Below are 23548 nucleotides of genomic sequence, written 5' to 3' on the forward strand. Positions count from 1 at the left end.
ATTTACTTAGTATTTGTTATAGAAAACAAAATGGCATAGTAGGCTAAGTATCTCTATGGAAATATTCCATCTGATATGTAATATTTTAATTGGTAGAACCTATCAAAATCTGAAAATAGTTGAATGCATGGTGGTAGAGATAATTCATAATTAATTTTTTTCCATATCTTTATTCACACTCATTCAAGAATTTTAAAGTTATACTTACTCTTAAGATCTGAAAATGCTCTTTATATAGGTTGCTCCTCTTTGCCAAATATAGGAAACCCTGGCTCTAGCAATGTGTAGAACAAGATACCCTCAAAAATCCTTCCAGATGAAATACCATGCAAGACGACTTATAATAAAGATTCCTTCAAATAATTATACAAGAATCCAGAAAGTAGGGTAAAACCCTCAGAGGCCACAAAATAAAGAAAAAGTAGCAATATACTTTTATAAATTAGTATTCAATAAACCGCCCTGAGATATGTGCTGATTCCTGAAACCTATGGACTTAAATTTAGGGCTATAATGGATAATTTGGTAAGAAATTTGTCACAAGATAGCAACACTAAGAATAGAAGTAACTTACCTCAACATAATAAAGGATACCTATGGCAAACCTACAGCCAATATCATACTAAACTAGAAAAAACTGAAACCATTTCCTTTAAAGTTAGGAACAAACAAAGATGTTCACTCTCACCACTCTTATTCAATACAATACTGGAATCAAATGGGAAATGAATGAGACTCAAATGGGAAATGGGACTCAAACAGGAAATGAAAAAGTTAAATTATCTCTATTGCCAGAAGATGTTATCCTATACTTAAAAGACCTAAAAGATTCCATCAGAAAGCTCTGAGATCTGATACTTTCATCAATGTAGCAGGATATAAAATTATCATATAAAAATCAGTAGCTTTTCTACATGCTAACAATAAACAGGGTGAGAAAGAAATTAAGCCCATTAACAGTAGCCTCAAAAAATAAAGTACTTAGAAAAAAAAAACTTAACTATGTACATAAAAGACCTCTATAATGAAACCTAACCAAACTTGAAGAAAGAAAATTAAAGAAGACTCCAAAAGATGGAAAGACCTTTTAGGTTTGTGGATCAGTAAAATTGATATTATAAAAATGGCTACACTACCAATCAATTCAGCAACCTACAGATTCATTGCAATTCCCATCAAAATCCCAATGCATTTTTCACAAAAATAGAACATCAATCCTAAAATTCATATGGAAATATATAAAGTATATATATAATGAGTAGTACTGAGCAAAAAAGCATAATGCTAAAAGTACTTCAATACTGGATTCCAAATTTTATTGTATAACCATACTAACAAAAACAGCATGATACTGACAAAAAAAAAAACCCAAAACCAGAGCTCAATGGAGCATGATAGAAGACCAAGAAATAAACCACATAGCTACAGCCATCTAATTTTTGACAAAGGCCTCAAAAACTTATGTTGAACAAAATTAGAAATAAGGGCAAAATAGTTTCTGCTGGGTATTGTGGGGGGAGAGGGAGGGGGCGGAGTGGGTGGTAAGGGAGGGGGTGGGGGCAGGGGGGAGAAATGAACCAAGCCTTGTATGCACATATGAATAATAAAAGAAAAATGAAAAAAAAAACATTCAACATCCTTATCAATAAAGGAAATGCAAATCAAAAAAAAAAAACTTATGCTGAAGAAAACACAACCTCTTACAAGTAGTTCAGGCAAAACTGGTTATCTACAAGTTGGAGAGTGAAATAGACTCTTTTTTCTCACTACAAAATTCAATTCAAAATGGATAAAATATCTTAAGGTAAGATCTGAAATTTAAAACTACTACAGGGAAATAGGAAAACACTAAAAGATGCAGGCATAGGAAATTATTCTCTCAATAGGATTTCAATTGCCCAGGAAATAAGTATTGATAAATGGGATTGCAGCCAATTAAAAAGCTTCAGCATATCAAAGGAAGCAATTACCAGAATCAAGAGACAAACCATTGAATGAGAGAAATTCTTTGTAAGGTATCCAGTGGATAAAAGATTAATATCCAGAAAGATCTCCAGAAATTAAACACCAAAAGAACAAGTAATTCAATTAATAAATGGGCAAATGAATTGACAGACAGTTCTCAGAAAGGTACAAGTGTAGTTCTTTAGGCTAATTTAGAGGGAAGAGTTTGGGAATCTTAAAGCAGAAAAGGAAAAAAATGTTTGAGAAAAAGAAAATGAGGGAAGATGATGTAGACGATTGCTGTATATTTTGAATACACTATCCTTTTGGTGTTTTCTTGAGAGAAAATAATAATGTAACCTACTTCCTTTTTTCACAGTTTGTATTTTTTTATTATTATTGTGCTAGGTGGAGGTACTTTGTGGCATTTACAAAAGTTTTTTAAAATATATCATACTTGAATTCACCCCTCCACCATTCTCTTCATTTCCCTCTCCCCCATGATATCAACAGATACCATTTTTTCCACTTAAAACCATGTGTACACAGTATTTGCACCATATTCACCTTCTTTCACCTTCTTTCACCACTTCCCCACCTCCTCCTCCCTCCCACTGGTACCAATCCCCCCAGGCAGGACCTGTTCCACCCTCCTGTTCCCCAATTTAGTGTAAGAAAAAAATGACATTTTTGCTTGTTTAAGATAGCTGCCTCTTTCTTCTTAATTCCTATTGATGTTTTCTTAATATTGTGAAATTAATACACACCTGGAGAATATACAGAGTATGTATATATAGTTTTAATAAAGTTTTAAAAATAAATGCCTATATTAAAAAAGAGATACAAATGGCTAATAAATATGAGAAGAAATATTCAACATCCTTAGCCATAAAGGAAATGTGAGTCAAAACTACACTGGTTCCATCTCACCCTAGTCAGAATGTCATGAACAAAATAAACAGCAACAAATTCTGATGAGGATGCAAAGGAAAGGAACTCTCAACACAACTGCTGAAAATGTAAACTAGTGTAACTGCTATGGAAATCAGTATGGAGATTCATCAAGAACTAAAAATAAACCTACTTTATGACCATGCTATACAACTCCTGGGCATATATCCAAAGGAGGATAAATCAATATACAAGAGAGATAACTGCACACCCATGTTTACTGCAGCATTATTCACAATAGCCAAGCAATGGAATCAGCCTAGTGGCCTAACAACTGATGAATGGATAAAGAAGATGTGGTATATATAAACACTGGAGTATCATGCAGTCATAAAGAAGAATGAAATTACATCATTTGCAGGAAAATGGATAGAACTGAAGATAACCATATTGAGCAAGATAAGCCAAACTCAGAAAGACAAACATCACATGTTTTCACTTATATGTGGAATCTAAACCTAAAGAGATGATAACAGTAATGATGACGATGATGAGACATAAATGTAAAAGGGAAACTGTCTGGGGGTTGATAATCAGAAGAGGGAAAGGAGAGGGTATGGGGGAGTGAAGTATGTTACAAATATATGAAGATAATATAAAGAACCCTCCAAGTACAGTTAGAAAAAAGGGGAAAAGAGGAAGGGAAGGACTAAGGAAATGCAATTTAGGGATAATAAATACACTGTATACATCTATAGAATTATTACAACAAACCTCTCTTGCATTATTAACATATGCTAATTATTAAAAAAAAAAGTCTTTCATTTCATGAGAAAAAAGATCTACCTCCTGAAAGACTAATGTTACTTCCAAGCAATTTAAAGAACTACAAGAAAAGCAAACTGTAAAGCTTATAGACAGTTATATAGGAAAATATATTCAAGATTTCAGAGAAGGGAACAAGACACAAAAATTACTACCAAAAAAGAAAAATGTGATAAATTTAACTACATTAAAATTAAGAGCTCACAATCAGAAGACACTGTAGAAAGAAAGGGAAATGAGACATACAGTGGAAAAGACATTTACAACACATGCAATTGACAAAGGAAGAGTATAGGAAGGGTATAAAGAAATGCTACTAATTTGTATGAAAGAAACAAACCATGGCTAGAGATGTAGCTCAGTAGAAGAACAATTGTCTGTCATGCCCTGAGTTGGATCTTTAGAATCACAAGAAAACAAGAAGCAATCCACTTAATGGGGAAAATGGGCTAAAGACATGAACACTTCAGAAAAGAAGGGGCTTTTTAATTGTATATATTTATGGGATGCAGTATATTATTTTGATATTTGCATGCATTGTGGAATGACTAAACTGAGCTGATTAACATATTCATCACCTTGCATTCTCACCATTTTTTAAATATGAGAACACTTGAGATCTATTCCTCTTAACAATTTTCAAGTGTACATACATTAACTCCAATCACCATACTGAACCTTAACTCTCCAAATTTATTCATCCTACATCTCTGAAATTGCACAGCCCTTGACCAATGTGTCCATAACCCACACCACCACCCATCCCAGCCTCTGCTTAACCACCATTCTACTTTCCACTTCTATGGTTTTGTCTTCTTAGATTCTACATGCAAGGGAGATCATGTGGTATTTCTCTTTCAGTGCCTGGATTATTTGACTTGTATAACATCCTCCAGGTGAAAGGAAAACTCTTAATGTCCACTAAATATATGAAAATATGAGCAGCCCCTCTAGAAGTGAGGTAAATGCAAATTAAAGCACATTGAAATACCTCTACATATCTGCCAGACTGTCAAAAGCAATACAAGTGGTGGTAAGAACATAAAGCAAATAAAATTCTCCAACACTATAGATAAGGATATAAATTGGTGGTACCATTTTTGGAAAAGTTTAGATTTATCTTGTAAAGTGATAATGCACATTTCCTGAATGAATAAAGGTAAAATGAAATTTTAGAAATCTTGATCTATCCCAAAGAATATAGAAGAGATAAGAATCATATAGAAAAGGCAAATAAAAACTATAAAATAAGATAGTAGAATGAAATCCAAATATATCATCAATTAAATTAAGTATAAAATTTAAATTCAAATGTTTAAATTTACCAATAAAGATTTTTGTGTTGGATTTTTTAATGTTCAGCTATATATTCTTTACCTGATACATAATGATTAATATGAAGACAAAAATTTTTAATAATATTCCAGATAATACATGTCCCAGATAATCACTGAAAAGGAAATATGGTATAACTATATAAGTATCAGACAAAAGTAGATGTTAAGGCAAAAAGAATTATCAGGATTCAGTAAAAATGATACATTTTTATTTAAAGGGATATATCTGATATTTCCAATGAGTTCTCCTAATAGTGCAGTTCCTATGATAGACATACTAGCTATTTGTCAAGCCAAGGACTGCAGGTAAACTATATTTCCCAGCTTTCTCTTAATTAAGTGATGCTATTAGACTACAGCTCACCAATAGATGGCTATAAGTAAAAAGCATTGTGCTATATTTCCTTGACAAAGTGGTCCTATAACCATAAAATCATTTATTTAGTAATTGATATTTATTTGATCCTCATTATAATAATTAGGGGTGCTAAGGTATTAAGATGAAGTACCAGTCACCAAAGAGTATCAGGATTCTGGGAGACAGGTATAGAGATAAGCAAAAATAGTGTAATAATAATTCTTACAATGTATTTGAAACATATACACAGTACTATGGAACCCAAAGAAAGAAGTGATAAGTTTGAGTAGGGGAGGCAGCATAACTTCACCACATGGAAGACTTGACATTTCAGCTAATTAACAAAAGCAGGTAAAATGAAGAACTGTAAAGGCTAACTGGCTCAAAGACATGAGAGCTGGTTTGAAGAACAGCAAGTAATTCAGTATGATGGAATACATAGCCACGGAGAACTGGGCCTGACCCAGGACATTGTCAGAGAACCCAAAAAAAGAGACTGTTCCAACAGAAGTCAGTCCTTCATATGCATGAAAATCACAAGGATTCAACCAGTCACGAATTGAAATTGCATCATACTAAACACATACAGACTTTTTTTCTTGCCATTTCAAAAACAACACAATATAACAACTATTTATATAGCATTATAATGTTTTGGATATTATAAATATATAGAGAAGATTTAAAGTGCATGGGAGGATTCTGGTTTATATGTAATTACTACACCAGTTTATATAAGGGAATAGAGCATCCACGGGTTTTGATATTCACAGGGGTTCTGGAATCAATCTGCTACAGATATTGAGGGAATGAGTAACTAACTGAGAAGTAAAGAAGGTGGCAGTAGTATTACTTGCAGGTGGACTTTAGTGATGTATTGTCTGGAAAGGAGATTAGAAACATAGGCTAAGAAGCAGTTGTATTTGAATCTGAGAATATTTTAAGTGAAAGTCATCTATGTATACTTGGTGACTGGAGCAGTGGACTTGCGTACTTTTGCCTGGGCTGTCTAAAGTTAACAACAGAATGATATTCTTTTATCTCAGATGCTTACCAACCTGGTGCTTAGCACCAGGAGAATAGAGGATCTAAGTCAGAAGGTGACTGAAGTTCAGTATTTTTTGTAAAATGTCTCCATGGTAAACTAGTACACCATCTGGGGTGGTGAAGCAGCTCTTAATCTTTGTTTCCAGATTCTCTTGGGGCATGTTAATCTTTTCTCATAGAACAATCTGGGCCAAGGGAAAGGAAACAAGAAAATTCACTTTGTGTTTTAATTATTTTTATTTAAGACACAGTAGAACAGAACTGTCTAATATATGCAGAATATTGAACTGTGTTTGGTCTCATTTATTTGTGGAACCTCCCATATCAAACCTGCAATATATCCAGGGCATATTTCCTCTGCTTCTCAGCCCTTCTCGGAGTGTGTTTATTTCCTCAAGTGTAAAATGCCAGAACTATTTTGCATGTAATGAGAAAAAGAGCTATCCTATCAGGGCACCAACCTGCCACCAGGGTAAGCTTGAATTAGAAGAAATTTCCTAGATGCATACTTCTGTAGTATAATAAATTCTATCCTGAGGCTTCTTCCATTAACAGAAAATTTGGACACATGGTATGAAAACTGGAACTGTAAAATCTGCATGGTAAATTGCACATGCTTGAATTTACATTTGCATTCCCAAGACTATTTTTTTTAAGAAAGAGGAAGGATGAGGTGTTCTGGTTTTTGTTGTAGTAAAAGCCACTATAGAAGATGGGAGAAAGCACTTGCAAAATCCTCTTTGTGATCAAATATCTTCATAAACTACCTACTTATTTGTTGCTATGCAAAAATAACCATGGATAAATAGATAATATCTTTGTGATATTTATCAAGTGTACTTGAAAACGAAAGTAACATATTTGTGGAATATTGATATACCCAGACAATGTGATTTGAGTAGGACATGAAACTGTCAATCAGTAATCAATATTAATGCAGCAAAGTACAAAAGAGCTTTATTTGGGGTTTTAGGAATGCTATTCAAGAAACAGATTGTGGTAAAACCAAAAGCGTGTTCTGAAGAGAGAACAAAGGAATTGGGTTTAAGTAGGCAAAACCCTACAATCCAGGATTAAAGTCCGTGAGTCCCCAGCTGAGGAGTCAATTTGAGGTTACATAAGCCTGTCAGGCATCTCCAGGAACCCCTTTATGATGCTTTCTCTCTCACCAAAGTGATTGCATCTTAGGTAGAGTTTTCCATGCTTTCACAAGGCCCACTTACAGCAAGCCTGTTTAATCGAAAGTCCTTATTTGAAGACTAAACTTAGAAATAAATGTTCTGCTTTCCTGGGCTGGATTTGATCATTTCCCCTTCTATATTCACTTTTCCAATTTCTCCACCATGAGTTTGCTCAGAAGTTGATCCCTAGACTACCTTGTCTTCGAGTGGATGGTCTATAGATCCCCAGTGAAAAGCAATGTCAAAAACACAGACACTGAAAAAAGAAAAGTCAAAATTGCACTCCTCACCAATCCCTTCACACAGCAGCATTAGTAGCAGCCCACAGCCTCAAATTTGCAGCCACTCAATTTTTCTATTTGTATTCACTGTTCCTCATAGGAGGCCCCTACTCCATATAAGGAGTGGCAATAATTCTCCAGTGTGGGTGGTCCTGGGTGGGTTCCCTACCACTTCTTGATGTCCCTGATTCCTTCCTTTAGGCTCTTCACTAAATTCTTATGCTCTTGCAGAGCATGCTTACACTTTCCTGGGCAGACATTAACCACCAGAACTTCTATGAAGATACTCTGTCTAAGACAGGAGGAACAGAATGGAACAATGTTGAGCTAGTTCTCCTGCTAAGCTCTAACCACTTGTTAATAATGGAAATAGGTTTGTTTCTTGATCAGCCAGTACAGAGTAAGAAGTTAAAGTCTGGGCTGGTGGAGTGGCTCAAGTGGTAGAGCACCTGCCTAGCAAGCTTGAGGCCCTGAGTTCAAACCCCAATACTGCCAAAAAGAAAGGAAGTCAAAATTCTGATTCCAAATAATGAGCCAAACATTAAGCATGCTGTGATGAATGAACAAGGAATGATTTTGGTGAGTATACTGTGGAGCAGCTGGAGACACAAGAGGAATAGCAGCTGGGGAAAGGGATTTTCCAAAAGAAACCAAACCCATCTATGTTGATTCTTAGATGACACAGAGACAGGAATTAAACCACCGCTTCACAGTTTTGGTACTTTCACCTTGATGCCCTTTAATGTTTAATTCAATATCCAATGATTTCAAGTGAGAAAAGCTATTGTTCTTTTCTTTAAACAGTTCCTTACTTAAATCAAGAGCTTAATGCCAATTTTCTATTTTATTACATGTATTTCATAAGCGAAAACCCAAACAAAATTCATTTTCTTCTACTGAGAGTTTCCAGAATTAATCTGGCTATCCACAAAAAGAAGCCAATGTGGAGGCACACATCAGTTACTATTCTTCCCAGCGTAACTCTATTTTCTTTCAACTTGCACTTCATGCCACCTAGTGGCATAATACAGTCTTACAACTTCACAAACCCAATAAACTGATTTCAGCCAGCTCTAAAAAAAAAACAACTTGAAATTCTTAGTTTCTATTTAAATCAGTTATTCTATGGAAACTTCTCATCACACATCACGTGGCAAAAGTTTTCCATAGACTGGTGCTAGATTAGGTTTGGGTTTTTTTTTCAGTAACTACAGTTAATCAAAATAAATACTAAAACAAAAATTTTGTTTTAGGACTTTATCTTTGAAAGACTAAAAACTATCTAAACTGAAAATAAACTTGTCTGAAAATTAGCACTAGGAATGTCTTTAGTGTACCACTTTCACCATTTCTTACAACACTTCAGATTTCCAACCAGTTATCCTCTTTCCATGTCATATACTGCAAATTTTTTTTAATCTTATTATTGAATTTAGAGATAGAATGAACTAATTGGCCCACTTTTTAATTTCCCATGCACAAATTTTTTTTCCATATTTGGCAAATGTTTATTTTGTCCATGATACTGTTCTAGGTGTTGAACTAATTGGAGGAAAATGACAGACAAAAGTTCTGTCATCATTCAAGTTATTATTTATATTAAGGAATACTCCGAATTATAGATCTGTAGAGTCAAGGACACAACTTAGAGAATAGCTAATTCTACCTAGTTGCTTCATTCATAGTTTATTACTTACAAAGAGGAAAACATAAATACAACCAGTAGAAACAGAAATGCACAAAAGCCTGTCTTTGAAAATTCATAGTACTTTGGATTATAGTAAAGTTATATTTCCAATCAGGCATAGCACTTGTTACACAAAAATAAACTTTAAATAAAAGATCCAAAGCCACTACTTTTCCAGTTCCCATCCTCTTCTTGTACTGACCCTATCCATGCTGGTCTCCTACCTGCCATCATTCTATCTTCTTCCCAGTACATCTATTTATGCCCTCTGGTCTGTTCCCAGTACTAGAGACTCCTACTGAAAACTAAGTTGCTTGACTAAGACTCTGACATATTCCTGATCTCTACCAGCTCCCTTTCAGGGTCAGATCCTGCTTTATACCTGTATTAGTTGTGCTTCCGGCTGAAACTGGAAAGAAGTCCTGAAGTCTGCCTAAGTTTGAGTAAATCCTACTCGGCAAAAACTACACATGTATGTGACATTCTTCTCTTTAGATACTGTGCCTTTGATTTCCTTCAATAAACTAGCCATTGCATGTAGAGTACTAGCTTTATCTTCATTTAACTTTCCAGGATACTAAGACTTGTTCATGTTATGAGATTTGCACAGTATCAGAATATGTATAATAACAGAAGTTACAGCAGTAGTCATGGTATCCCAGGGACACAGTGTAAACAATAGGAGGAGAAGATGCCCAGTATCTCATTGGGGAATACAACCTTCTGTGCATTCCTAGGTCATGTAATTTAGGCAGAGATATGATCTAAATTCCTGTTCTATGAGTGAGTATGTGATCTGGTAATTCCAAGATCTCCCTTTCTTACTGATTGATTTGGGGATGATCCTAGAACCCAAGCAAGGCCAGAAAATATCATGCCTTAGGTATCTCTAAGGTTATCACTTTAGAAAAGGGTGATCACTTTTCCTCAGGTTACTAGCTATACAAATAACGTAGACTTAGAGCAGTCAATGGCAATTCTGCTATCACATAGGGCCCACAGAATGGAGGAACAGAGAGCAAAGAGTGTCTGATGACCACAATATACCCATGCATGAGAGCCACCCCTGTCATCTCTACTTTTGCTTAAGTTAGTCTACACTGGGTTTTGATCACTAACATCTGAGCAGAGAACATTTGGGAAGTACCCATATTTTTTATTTTACATAAAAACAATGAAATAAGTTACATAAGTTGGCCAAATATGTATAAAGAGAAACAAGAAGCTAAAGAAAGACTTACAAAAATGAGATGGCTTACAAGATACAGATGAGTCAACAAAATCCAATACCAGAAAAAGTTCATGTGCTATAAAGATGAAGAAGAAATTATTGAATATAATAATTAGAAGACAACATATGAGTTCTGTGAGAAAAGAGTTGTGGATATAAAAAGCAGCATGAAAGTAGAGAATACAATGGTGGTTAACAGAGGCTAGGGTGGTCAGGAGGAGGGGAGCATTGGGAAAAGGTGGCCAAAGGATGTACAGCTACAGTTAGCTAGGAGGAGTAAGTTCAAGAGCTTGAGGGCTAAGGGCTGAGGAAGGAACTTGACAGAAAGCAGAGTCAATGGCTGGTTCAAGGAAGACTGGGAAACATACTTGAGCTCGAGGAAAAGACATGTAGAGGTTATACAGTAGAAAGAGGGTTTTCCGCCTGGAAGCAGGGTGAGGAGTAAATAATGCATACACATGTAAGTAAATGTAAAAATGATACAAAAAAATAAAGAAAAAGAAAAGAGGGTTAAAAGAAGGATTAAGACTATTTAGGCTTGTTAGAGGGTTTGGAGCCCTCTTTCTTTACTACAAAAGAAAAATATTTAAATAATAATTAAATACAATCTGAAGATTAAAAGCAGAAAATATGCAGAAATTCATAACTTTAAAGGTACCTATATTTTCAGGGGATAAGTGAGAAAGTATTCTACTAAAAAGCATGTTGAATGGATTAAGGAGTCCATGAATACATAAAGGTTCAAGCACTGATCATGGGGATGAAAGAAGCATTCACAGAAATAACTACAAAATACTATATTTATGTGCTATTGAATTCCAAAGAAATAATCTTTCTTTTTTTTTTGTAGTACTAGGGATTGAACTCAAGGCCTTATATATGCTAGGTAAGTACTCTATCATTGACTGACACTCCCAGCCTTTTTTTTTAACGAAGTTTTCCAAGCTGGCCTTGAATTTGTATTCATCCTGCTTCAACCTCCTGCAAATTTGGGATTACAGGAATGTGCCACAAAAGTAGTATTCTAATTAACCAAAACCCACTGGTGAGAAATCAAATTTCTCGTTATAAAAATAAAAAAGAAGATCAGATTGTCGATACATAAAATAGTTTAGCATATAAATATAAGAAGAATCAACATTCAAACAATAATTAGCACAAAATTTCATCTGTATGTACTTATTCAATAAATTTTTACAAAAAGCATACTATGTGCCAAGCAGTGTTTTAGGAAACTGGAGATTCAGGAACAAACTTTCCCTGCTCTCATGGGCTAGTCTAGTGCAAGAGATGATAAACACATATGCAAATAATTTATGATGTGAATGAGGGAGTAAGAGGTCCAGAGTTCTACCATAAAAACCACATCAGGGTAAGAGGGTAGAAAGTAACAAGGAATTTTCTGCAAGATGACAAATGAGAAGATACCTAAAAAAGTTAAGGAACCATGCGAAGATCTGAAATGAGTGGTCTAGGCAGATGCCCAGGTGTGTAGATGTTCAAAATCAGGGGTGGGCTTAGCATGTTTGAGAAGTAACTAGAAAGTCATGTGTCTGGACTAGCAGAGAATGAGAAACAGTAACAGAGCAAGAGGTTGAAAAGGTAGCAAAGTCATATAAGTGAGCAGTGCAGCTTTTACTCTCTATGTGATATGTAGGATTGAGGGCAAGAAAGTGGCAAGAGAATGGCTAATGAGTGAAAAGGATTCAAATGCTGGGCACACATGGGAGTAGGGGATACATGGAAAAAAAAAATCTCTACACCTTGTGCCCAACTGTGCTGTGAACCCAAAACTGCTCTAAATAATAAAATCCTTTTTAAAAATGTAAATAAAAATTCAAGTGGAACTAATATCCTTTTTTTAAAAAAGTATAGAACAAGGACAGCCCTTAGAGATGAGTACAGAAATAAAGGCAGAGGTGAAAGTTTGATATATGAATGTGAGTCCAGAGGAAAAGCAGGAAGGAGATATATAAGTCATTGTCGTAGCCATGGGACTGGATAAGAAAGTGTAAGTAGACCATAGGGAGTGTTGTTCTTACCTGTAATCCCAGCACATGGGAGGTGGAGGCAGAAGGATTGTGAGTTCCAGTTCATTCTGGAATACTTAGCAAGACCCTGTCTCAAAAAAAAAAAAAAAAAAAAGGAAAGGGAAGGGAAGGGAGGCAAGAGAAGAAAGAAAGAAAGAGAGAGAGAAAGAAAAGTGTAAATTATGAAGTGCAAAGATTCAAAGATTGAGTTTGGGGCATTCTACCGCCTGAAAAGTAACGTAAGAAAAAATGTTCTTGAGATTAACAAAAGATTAAACAAAGCAGTAGGGGACAGGAGGTAGAGGGAGGGAGAGAGAACAAAAGAGTCTTTGGCTCCTATTACTAATTCTCCAAAGAAAACTAGCAGTTGACTGTATATGTTTTAAAAATCATTTGTCATTGACAAAAAAAATTGGAAACTTGTCTATGAAACAGTATCAATATTTAAACAAATTATATGGCAAGAACCAATGTATGTGACTTAGGTTAACTATGCCATTAATCACAGTTCTTTGTAGTTTCTTCCCTGTGTTTGTTTTAAAAGTCCTCTTTTATAGCTCTAACTACTTTTAATTATCAGTTTTGAAATGTATGTATTATGTCATTATCATTGACAAGAAAACTTGCCCTTAGAAATAATGCAATGTCTAAAATCATCTCATGGTATAAATAGATAATCCCCCATAAACTGGCATTATTTCTTAGAATGAAGCAAAATCACCTCTTTCCTCACTGTCCACTTGGACAAGTAATCTATTTGCCCGTGTATTAGTCAACTTGGGCTATCACAAAACATAACATACTGGATGACTTAAATGAAAGAAATTTGTTGCGCACAGATCTGGAAATTGGGAAGCCCAAGATCCAGGTGTTGGCGGATTTAGTTCCTGGTTCCTGGTGACTGCTCTTACTTACTGGTTGGCAAACGATGTTCTCTGTGGGTGTTCACATAGCAGAGACATTGTGAGCTCTCTGGTGCCACCTAATTCTATTAGATCAGTGTCCCACCATTATGAGCCTCATTTAACCTTGATTTACCTCCTACTACAAATACAGTCACATTAACCAACAGGTTCTTCCACATATGAATTCTAGAGAGACACAATTCAGCCTCTATCAGTCCCATTGATTGATACATAAATTTTACAGATGTGCACATGTGTAGTTCTTTGGGTGTATGGCACAGAAGGACTATAATTACTGGAACTTAATGTTTTAAATGTGCTGATACAAATACCAGCAGAATGTATCATGCAATCAGAGGGGCATGATTGTGATTTGAATGTAATAAAGAATTAAAAATGCACTTGCTTAAATGGAAAAAAAATGAAGTTTAGGTGAGCTGCAATGGAAGATAGAAGAGCATAGAGAAGTGACATGGTAAGTAAGCAAAAAACTTAACTTTATTCAATTTTTTTGTCATTTCCCCTACAGACTTCCATCTGTCTTTGATTAAAAGATGATTAATCATTCTAAGAAAAGTATAAAGAAGTTATATGGAATTCTTATTTCATAGTCATATCTTGAGCTTTCTCTAGTTTTCCCACTAACTTTCAGTAAACAACAAAATATAGAGAAACAAGAAGAAATTAACTAAACTCTTCAGTTCTTGAAAGCAAGGATGAGTTTCTTCCCATTGTTACATTTTCTCTTCTAGCACTAAGGCTGGTATATTGGTAGTAGGAGCTATCTGTCTATCAGTCTTTCTGTCTATCTGTTTATCCACACATACATATGCCCATATGTCAATTGAGGAATGGAAGAACAAGAGTACTGATATCTGATCTATATTAATAGCACACTAGTTAAACAATTCACCTCTAAGTATTCATAATGCAACTATAGAATGACATCACAATTATAGCAACACATTTTTATGAGGATTATACTGATTTAATCTCATTTGCTTCTGCATTACATTTTTCCATTTATTCTAAAATTTGTCCATACCATATCAAAGATGAACAATAATGTGGATTGGAGCTGAAGTTCAGGAGATAGGAAGTTACTTACAAACTCTGGCAGAGTTTCCCAGTGGTTCAGAGAGTTACCACGTCCTTTGTTCCCAAGAATCTGATAGCATCACAAGAATTAAAGCCCTGATTGTGACATTCAGCTACTACTGATCCTAGTCCCTGAATGCCAATATAAACCAGAATGCTTTACTGAGCCTGGAGCTTTTACAGAGAACACAGACTGTTCTCTGCTTAGGTACTCCATGAAGATTAATGACCTGGAGAAAAGAGCTCTGTGTAAAATAAGTTCAAAAGCATAATCTTGTCTTCTTTGGAATTTTACAGTATGCATTAGCATATTACAGACTAAGAAATCCAGAATCAATTTTCTCCCTTGTGTCTAATTTTGTTAACTCTTGTGCTTCCTTTGCTTAAGATCAGGGAGAGAGGGAGGTAACTCAGTACTATCCTCTGCTTTCCATTATAATAGGGAGTGGAAGTCAAAGAACAATACTTCCCAGAATCCTTTGCCAGTGTGTTTCTAGGCTCTAATCTATCAGCAAGAAGCACTCACATGAGATTTAGATGGCAGAAAACAGAGCAACTGATGAGTAGACATTAACACTTGGGAAAATACCTGGGTATCAAAAAAGATAAGTCTCTATGACCTGCACCGTGAATCACCTACCTCTTTTTATGTGGGGGGTGGGATTGACACAAGGTCCAGCTATGTAGTCCAGGCTGGTCTTGAACTCACAATCTTCCTACTTCTGCAATCTGGAATGCTGGGATTACAGAAGTACCCACCATGTTGAGTTCATCTATCTCTTTTAAAAGAGCTTAACAAGTAGTAAAAAGAGGCATGCTAAGAATAATTTAAAGTGTTTATTGAATCTTTACTATGTACTTTTTCTAAAAGTTTTATACATGTCAACTAACTTAACATTCTCAATAACACTTTGAGGAAAAATTATTGATTAAATGATGCCTGTTGATATTTCCTATGTTAGAAACTAAAACTGAGTAATTTATAAAATTTTTCTTTTTAATATTTTTAAGTGCACCTAAAATAATAAACTTATCATATAGTAACACAAACTACATATTTTTATAAAACATATTTCCAAAACAAAAAAAATGTAGTGATAAGAGTCTTTTTTATATTTTTGCAAATAACTGTAAAAATGAGCTGTAGCCAGTCTTCTGCATTCGGTCCTTTGCAAAATTCTGTTCTGTCTGAAGTATATGAAGAGAATGAGGTCTCACATGGACGTGTAATGGAAACAGAGAGGAGCTGTTTAACAGCTGCTTCAGACAACTGTAGACACTTTTTCTTAATACTACCAGAAAAACCTGACAAGTGGTATTTTCCTAAAGGTTAATTGCAATGTAGAATCTGAAATTACCAGTGATAAATTTTTTAACTTGAATACATTAAATTTCATTGGCTGGTCTTGAAATTTGAATGGAGGTTTTTTACAAATGCAGTATTTTGTAACACCATGCATTGTTCATTCAGAAAGTATTACTTCAATGAATAATAAAGATCTCTCAAATGCTGACAAATTTCATTCCACCAAAATTAAAATCACATTGCTTAATATCTTCACTAATCTTATCAAAAATGCCTCTAAATATTTCAAAACCCTTAACCACACAATGACAGATAAAAGATTTCCAAATTCAATTTTTTCCACTTTATTTCCTTTATGGGGGGAGAACCACTCTGGAGATTGAGCACAGTGCTTTGCACATGCTAGACAAGCACTTTACCACTTGAGCTATGCCACCAGCAGTTGTGCTTTTGTTTTGTTTTTGAGACAGGATTTCATGATAACTTTTCCCTGAGCTGGCCTCCAACTCAAGATCCTCCATACATTTCCAGAGTAACTGGGATTGTAAGCATATATACCCAAATTAATTTTGTTTCTTTCTGAGAACAGGTCTGCCAAATACCTAATCTGAATGACCTCTCTCTCCCTCTCTCTCTCTCTCAAAAATGGTGCTTCATTTAAAAAAAGATGGGATAACAGGGCTACATCAACTAACTTCAAAACAAGTTCATTTCCTTAAGAAAACCATCATCTTTCAGTAGGAAGCAGAGTGCTTTATGTGTACTTCCCATTAAGTAAAAGATGTGTGCTTAGGAGTCAAAATTACATAAAATCCATCATTTTTACCACTTTGTACGGAACATTCATGCAGAAAACTGGCCCTTGGCTACTGCAAATGTGTAGTGATAAAGAATCTGAAGACTATAAGCACTATTTGGTGCCTCTGCCATGATCCATGGAAAGATGCTTTGTATTTTCAATAAAAATGTCCATATAGTATAAGTAACATATTATAATTATTATGAAAATATTTTTTATCTCAGGGACCAATGCATTCTTGAGGATGCATTGGAGTCTGTGGACCACACTTTGAGAACCATTGTTCTAGTTACTTCTGTATGTCAAAATTACATTTTCCTAAATGATTTCTTGCCTCAGGGATCTCCATCTTTTATAGCACAGAGTTCAAACTTCTGAGCAATATTTAAAAGCTATGATGGAGAAAAGTCTCCCCTTAAGGAGGCATGACAGGAACAAAATACCAAGGAAGTAAGGGTCAAACACATAGAACATTCCTACATGTACGAACAGTGCATGAAATTCAAACCATGCTCTGAGGAAGAAACAACCAGTCAATAGGCCGACAAAAATGAAACAGCCAATCAGCAAAGTCTGCAGTAACCCTGAAAAAGCCTGTCCCCATCCAATAAGCTTGGAGCATCAGCGACATTCCCTTGTCAGTCCACCCACTGCTTCCCTTTGCAGAGCTCCAGTCAACCTTTGCTTCTCCTATTCTCTCATCTTGGTAAATTCTTTTACCAAGCCTAAGCTCTGAAATCCATGACATCTTGGTGGCATCTATGGGAACTTTATCTTTCCTTTTTCACATCATGACACTCTGTGAAGGTGAAGAGCCTGTCTGTCCCCTCTTTTTCATGTCCCCATATCTAACACATAGAGCAATAGGCAATTACAGCTTTTGCTGGGTCAATCCATGTACTCTGTGGTGACTCATTCCTCTTTACGTTCAAATTCAAATCCCTTCTCACCTTTCTTGGAAAGTGCCATCTTCAATCTTTGGAGGACCCTTGTAGGATGTCCGGTGCCAGCAGTAAGTCACCCATTACTTCCCTGATCAGGACTGCACACCCTGACCTCACATCTGGGAGTCCTCTCAACTCTAAGAGTTGCACTCCATCACCACAGTGACTGAGACATCCATCTCGTAAGTCACACCTTGGTTTTACACACATATCTTGGGCTCTTCTCTCCTACTGAGATATCTGTTGAGATTCAGAGTCACCAAAACTGAAGCCAAAGACCCTCACATACATTAGGTCAAACTGTTTCTATCTATGCATTAAAAAAATTCCTGAACTTTCATTGTATTGTGGCCTGGTTGGTCTATAAGCTGCTAGACTAGAAGGTCTAGTCTCTGAATGGCACTCTCAATTATAATACCATCCTCCAAATCAATCTTTTCTGCTGTAATTCCTACAAGTGGCCAGAGGTCTCCTTTGTCCAGGCATTCGTGTCCCTCACACAGGATCCACAGCTGTGGGAAAGATGCTGGATGTGCCCCATTTCCCAATGCCTCTAACTTATCAGAACAATATCCTAGTATCCTCCTATTCCATCCCTGCAGCCCTATACTGTGCACTGAATCTTTCTTCCCCTTCTTTCTATCATTGTCAGTGTGGTTTTCCTCATCCACCTTACAGGACTAGTTTGTCTATCACTAGTCAAAAAGTGGCTTGTGATCTGTTTCTATGGAGACCTTCATGTTTAAAACTCCACTAAGATTCAACGGAGCATCTTCTGACTCTCCAATATGTTTTCCAGGAATTAAACCCCTTTCCTTGTTTTCTTTCCTCTGGAAACCTTGCACTCTGTGTTCCTCCTACTCTAACTTCTTGGACAGAATTTGCCTTCTGTTCTCTGCCTAAAGGACAGCCTTCACCTAGTGTGGCTCAAACATTTTTGTGTATGCATACTCCTGGTTAACATTCAAAAAGTCCACAGATATCCCGCTTGTCGTATCTCACCAGCAATGAGATACCGGCTATTGGAAATGCTCAACTGCTCCTCTAGGGGAGCATCTCCCTCAGGTCACTGTCCATCCTTGTTGTGCAGGCTTCCTTTCTCTTGTGGGACCAAGGGGGTTTATACAGAAAGAGTCATGTAGGTGATACCTCCTTAGCAGCATCAGAGCAAGTGCTCCCTAGTTTGGGAGAGCCCCTTGAATTGGGTCTACTGTTTTGGGCCTTTGGGAACTCAAACAAAAGAGAAAAGGAAATTCTTGTTTGCTTGTTTGTTCTGTGTTTGTTTTGTGTTTGTGTGTTGTATTTAACATGGCTTTTTGTTCCACCTGAAAGCCCTTTAAAAAATCTTATGGCCAATAAACCTATTAAAAAGAAAAAGCAATTAAAAACTCTAAGAAGCAGCAACTTTCCCATCACTGGGTCAAACTCACATGCCCAGTGAGCTAATTTTCTGGTCTCAGCGAAGGGTCAGGGAAGTGTTCCCAAGACAGCTGCGCACCTCCTCCAAGCCAACTCCACAGGCACCACCTCCACCAAAATGGTGCTAGGACCGCAGTGTTTACATTCAGGCTGGGCTGGGCTGTGCTCCTGTCCACCCCTGGTCACTTTGGGCCAACTGACATGTCCCTTAGAGACCCATTATCCCCACAAGGGATATTGAGGGGCCTAACCCAGGACCCTTCAGGTTATGAACAGGGACAGATTTTCTAAAAATACCTAGGAGACCTTCTGTGTTTCACATAAAAATAAAAATTCCTGAGTCCATCTTGTTATTCCCTAGGGAAATTGTACTTAACCTATGGCTGAATGGTTTATATGAAAGTATTTTTAATATAATTCTATATATGTGTTGTTATTTTTATGCATTGGTCTATCAATCATTGGGCAAAAAAAACTTCATTTGTCCCTGGAATTAAAAAAAAAAAGATAACCTACAGTCTTTCATTTTCCTTTTTTTTTTTCATTTTTGAGCTTATTTTAATGTAAATTATTCTTGTGCATATGTGTGTATATAAATGTCTTTAGGATGATTCTTCCTGTAAAGTTAATGTAGAGGAACTGTTTCTTTAGCTTTTTCTTTTGCTGCCACTTGTAAGAAAGCCAGTAATCCAATATTCTTATCTAGGCCACAGCCAGGTCTAACTAAAATTCAGGTGTCATTTTTAAACTCAAATGCCTGTTTTGGCTGACTAATTGGGAACTTATAAAAGGAATCTTATAGTTTGGTTATCTGAGCAAAGGATCATAATCTGTTTCATTCTGTCATAAGTATAATTTGTACTTAACGCTTTTTATGTTTTTCTGTAAATTGTAATTGTATAGAGAAACAATTTACCATTGCTTTTCTTCCTGGGTATTCATTGAAGTATAAGGCTTCTAAGAAGATTTCATTTTATTGAAAAAAAAATTTAAGTTCAAAAATTTTGCAAATGAAAAGCAAATAAACAGGAAAGGATATAAAGAAGGTATGAAAATAAATTTTGGAGAAGAAAGTTAAAAGGAGTAAGAAATGCCTTTGATTAGAAAGGATTTTGTAAAGCAAGCTTTGTCCTAAAGAAGTGCTCCAAAATAGAAAAAGAAAGATAGAGACAAACCCCAGAAGTTCAAAAAGTTACAAAATGAGTGACTGAATCTTGAAAAGTACATAAAAGATGGAGCTTATAAAGAATTTATGTGTGTGATTAAGTTGGCTGTGATTAAAGGCTAGCTAAAGGATTTTCTAAAGTCAAGATTTAATGCACTGATATAGGACTAGTACCTAATTCTCTATGTCCATAATAACATGACTGTCTTAAGAATACTGTTCTGCCTTTAGTAATATTTGCAAGAAACCAGTTTAAAGGAAAGACTGTATTTTATCAAGATAATTGGTTGTTTTCTGCAGATTTTAATGGGTTTTTGACTACTTAGGAAACTGAGCCTTAACTAAACCAGAGTTAAGTGATTCTAACACATTTAGTGCCCTATATGTCTGGGACTAAAAGTATGCATGAACTTTATCTAAATGTCGTGCAAATGTTTGCAGAATTTAAAAGGAGTAAGTTTAATGCATATCAAATAACCAGTTAATGTTCTTTTTTATCCAAAATACATTATAGTTAAACTTTCTACATATAAAAATGACAATGAGACTTTTGGCATTTGTTTGTGATCAGTAATATTCAGATGAAAACAACATGACATTGGGGGAATCCTGCTATTTAAACCTGGTCTACATCTATTTTTCTTAAATAAATGAGTGTTATTGTGTATATGAGATGCACTTATACATAAAAAATAAGGCTATTTGGGGTTACTGGTACTGTTCTCTAATCTGTAAGAAATATAAAATTTTGATTTTGATTAGTGCTGTGCACCTATTGTACTTATTATTTTACCAAGTCAAAGATTCAAAATTTTACCCCAAAGGTAAAAACTAAATATGTATATATGACATCTATTTAGTTGTGATGCTAATTGCTGCTAGATCCTTTATGTGTTAAATGTATTTATATTCCCCAAATATATATCTTCTAAAATACAAAGCTTAGGGAAAACACTTCACCAAGTTGGTATCCTGAAAATTGTTAGTGATGTTAACCCTTTATTGTCTTATGTCCATGTTTTCCTAATAATAATAAGTAGAACTTGATGGTCCTAACATAATGTTGTCAATCATAATTATTATCCTAAAATTCTGTAAAAAATAAAAGAAAATAGACTATTCTGTCAATTGCTAAACCATTTTTCAAAATTTTAACCATAGCTGTTCTTCTAGGTCTTTTGTCATTGCCATTTGTTGCTCCTTCTCTGGAACATTTATAGTCAGGCTCATAGAAGATGACTCTTATAAGTACCTATTTATCAAACAAGTCAGCTTTTTTAGATATTTGCTTTTGTTGGATTTTGTTTTATATTTTCCTTATAAAACCTTAAAACTGTTGAGTGCTGATATTCTACTTCTCACGACAACCTGAGCAGCATTTTTGAAATGCAAGAACATCATCTACAGAACAGACCAAATTAAACTTAATGGACTCCAAGTAAGCCCACCCTAAGAGCCACTTCTCCCAAACCTCTTTACAATTTAAATTCGGTCAAAGGACACAGGTCACACACTAAGGGGAGACCATACATGGGAGGGATAGGGAAAGGGAAGAAAACAAAAAACTTGAATGGGATGATGTGCTCACTGTATAGGAGTGAATGTAGTAATCTTAAACTGGCCAAACCACTCTGGGAAGGGGACGAGGAATTAATGAAGAGGTCTAGTAGAGATGAACCAATGTGGGTTGTAACACACATGTGCATGGAAACAACACAAGGAATCTCCCCGTGTAGCTATCTTCATCTCAAATTAGCAAAAATGCTTTTCTTTTTATCTTACATGTTTTTTCTTCAACAAAATCAGAGAACAAGAGGACAGAACAGGTTCTACCCAGAGGTGGGGTGGGGGGAGGAGGGAGGTGGCCCAAATAATGTACACACATATAAGTAAATGTAAAAATGATAAAATAATTGAAAAAAAAAAAGAGGTTTTCATTGGCATTGACTCCCACCTGATCAGTATGTTACTCCCCCTCTGACACAGGATCAGACCAGAGCAACTGGGACATCTCAACCTGGCAATGAGAAAAGACCTGTCAGGACAAAGCTCATCCTGGCAACAAGGCACCATTAAAGCCATGCCATAGGGTAATTAATCAGTGGATATCTTCAGAAAAAAAAATGTTCAGAGACTAACAGTTTGGAAACAAAAGTGCTCAGAAAAGAGGGGAAATTGTCAGAATCCAAATGGAATCATTTGTGTCAACCCTTCCAAAAGTAACTAAAGCTGAGATATTGTAAAGAGATTATAAGCATGGGTACTTGGTGTTAAAGCCCATCCCTGACTACGTTCCTACTGGACAGAACCTGTACCCTGCTATTTCAATATCTTCAGGAAAAACCTAGATCCCCTTCCAAATATATGGACACACACAACCTCTTAGAAATAAGAGGGCTATCCAACTCATACCTCCTTGGGTAATAGGTCTCAAAATTACATTGAGCACAGGGACAGGAATGGAAGGAACTATCTTTCTCCCTCATATATACAAACTGTCACTAGAGGTAGCTGATGGTCTAGACAATATAGTTCAAACCCTCATGATTTATGGGACATGATTTATGAGTTATGCTTTAGTGTTAATAAATTAGGACAAGTTCAAGCTAACATTCACAAATTAGCTAACCAGGCCTCTCAACTTAAAGAATAGGCTATTCCAGGATATAGCTCTCATGGGAATTGACCTGGTCATGACTCTCATGGTTCCTCCCCTTCTTAGAACCTTTATTTTCTCAATTAGTTTCCTTTTTATTGGACCTTACATCACTAATATTCTCAACAAGTTTCTTTTCTCTTGCCTCCAGGCCATAAAACTACAGATGATGTTACAGTGTGAGTTTCAATTAATACAATCCAGCACCCTGGTCCCCCTCAGCACCCTGAACCAGACTTCTTAGAATTTTATTCTGGTACTCAATTAGACTCCACTGTGTCCCCATAGACTTTCCTATAACCCTCTGCCAGAACTACAAATGAATAGGCAGGAATACCTCTATTTCCCTGCCACCTCAAAACAGTTCCAATAAAATGAGACCTCCATTTCCACTTAAACCAAGATTTGTTTTGTTGTTCTTTCAGAGGGGATTGTGGAGGAAAG

Source organism: Castor canadensis, chromosome 9 (assembly GCF_047511655.1).
Source record: "Castor canadensis chromosome 9, mCasCan1.hap1v2, whole genome shotgun sequence".
NCBI lineage: Eukaryota > Metazoa > Chordata > Mammalia > Rodentia > Castoridae > Castor > Castor canadensis.